Source organism: Arachis hypogaea, chromosome 17, assembly GCF_003086295.3.
Source record: "Arachis hypogaea cultivar Tifrunner chromosome 17, arahy.Tifrunner.gnm2.J5K5, whole genome shotgun sequence".
Taxonomy (NCBI): Eukaryota; Viridiplantae; Streptophyta; class Magnoliopsida; order Fabales; family Fabaceae; genus Arachis; species Arachis hypogaea.
Window position 1 is genome coordinate 113955656 of NC_092052.1, and position 2224 is coordinate 113957879.

General features: G+C 42.1%; 1 non-coding gene across 1 annotated transcript; it reads left to right on the forward strand.

The window, feature by feature from the left end:
* The first annotated feature begins 1087 nt into the window (after positions 1–1087).
* Positions 1088–1191, forward strand: LOC112767922 (small nucleolar RNA R71). The gene has a single exon (XR_003185361.1). It is a non-coding gene; the product is annotated as a small nucleolar RNA R71 (small nucleolar RNA).
* Positions 1192–2224: the final 1033 nt, after the last annotated feature.

Consider the following 2224-nt stretch of genomic DNA (forward strand, 5'->3'; position numbering starts at 1 on the left):
AAAGGGAATGTTGATTTGAAGCTTCTTGAAAATCTCCAAGAACCTGAAGAATTGGCCATCCTTTTCACTTTTCATCAAACGTTGAGGATAAGGTGCTTTAGGTGTGTAAGGCTTCAGGACCTCTTTTTCTTTTTCTTTTGTTGCAGACGGTGTAAAAGATTGTCCTTGTTCTTTGTCTTTCACATTTTCCTTTGCTTCATCCTCTGTGGTTTCCTTTGAGATCTCCTTTAGATTCTTTCCACTTCTGAGGGTTATGGCCTTACATTCTTCCCTTGCAATAGCCTTGGCAGCATGAGAACCGCTTGTCCCAGGGGCTTGCTTAGTCAAATACGAAATTTGATTTTCTAGCTTCTGGATGGCAGCTCCTTGGTTTTGCAAGTTAGAATTTACTTCTTCCTTAAAAGCTTTCAATTCGGTTATGTCTTGGCTCATGGTTGCAAGCATTCCTTCTATCCGGTTTAATTGATCTTGAAATTGTTGGTTCTGATTAGGTTGGGTAGGTTGATTATTTTGGCCATGATATGATGGTTGGGGGTAAGTGTTTTGTGTGGCTTGGTATGATCTTTGGTTGGAGTTTTGGTATGTGGAATTGTTATGTTGGTTGTGGTTGTAAGGTTTGTGGTTTTGTGGTTGGGTTTGTTGGTTCCCCCACCCAAAGTTTGGGTGGTTTCTCCAGCCTGGGTTGTAAGTGTTGGAATGTGGATCATATGATTGCCTTTGTTGGTTTCCCACATAGTTGGCCTCTTCCCAATCACCTCCTTCAATGCTTACTTCCTCTTGATCTTGTGTGTGTATTGCAGCCACTTGCTTTGTTTCTAATTGCCTGGTAAGCTCTGCTAGTTGCTTGGCAAACACCTTGTTTTGGGCTAGAATTGTATCAACATGGTTCAGCTCCATGACTCCCTTAGTGTTGTGCCTTTCTGATGCATAGTAGTACTCATTCTCAGCCACTGTCTCAATCACTTCAATGGCCTCTTCCACAGTCTTTTTCCTGTTCAATGAACCTCCTGATGAATGGTCTACAGCCTTCCTTGATTCATAAGAGAGTCCATCATAGAAGATATGCAATTGCACCCAATCATGGAACATGTCTGGTGGGCATTTCCTTGTCAAGTCCTTGAATCTCTCCCATGCCTCGTAGAGAGTTTCACCATCTTGTTGTCTAAAAGTTTGAACCTCAGATCGAAGCCTATTGACCTTTTGTGGGGGGTAGAAACGTGCCAGAAACTTGCTTTCCACCTCATCCCATGTTGTTAGACTCCCCCTTGGGAATGATTCCAGCCACTTAGCTGCTTTGTCCCTAAGTGAAAATGGGAACAAAAGCAGTTTATAGGCATCTTCCTGGACTCCATTGGACTTCACAGTGTCACAAATTCTCAGGAATTTTGTGAGATGTTGGTTTGGGTCTTCATTAGCACTCCCACCAAATGAACAATGATTCTCCACAAGTGATATTAGCTGTGGCTTGAGCTCAAAATTGTTGGCCTGAATGGGTGGTTTCTGGATGCTACTACCACAATTCCCAGAGGTTGGGTTTATGTATGAACTAAGAACCCTCCTCTCAGGAATGGCATTGTTTCCATCAGCTCTCTCATGGTTGTGAACTTCTCTATCCATGTTGAGATCTAAAGCTTCCTCAAAATTGTCCTCAGATTCTCCTTCAGATTCCTCTTCTCCCACTACTCTCTTCCCTCTTGCTTCCCTTCTCAGTCTATGAAGGGTCCTCTCTGGTTCGGTATATGGAGGAGTTGATGTCTCTCCTCTCCTACCTGTCATACAAGAACACAGCAAGGTACAAACAAGTGAAATACTCTTGGTTAATGGAAGAGTATGGTTAGAGCAATTGAGGAATTAATTCAAACAGTTAGTGAGTCAGTGAGTTAGTTGCTTGAATTTAAAGGCATAAAGAAAGAAAGCATGTAACCGAGTGCAAAAATTAAAATTCGACAAGTAACTTGAACAGAATTAACAAAGCAAGAGAAATTGCTCAATCTAGTTAACTTCCAATTTGAGAATTGTCAATCGAAAACCAATCCCCAGCAACGGCGCCATAAACTTGATGCGCATAAACTAGTTATGCTACGATTTAGGAAGTTGCACGATCGGCAAAATTCCTTCCGGCAAGTGCACCGGTTATCGTCAAGTAAAAACTCACAATAGAGTGAGGTCGAATCCCACAAGGATTGGTTGAGTGAGCAATTCGGATTAGAAGTGTGTTCTAGTT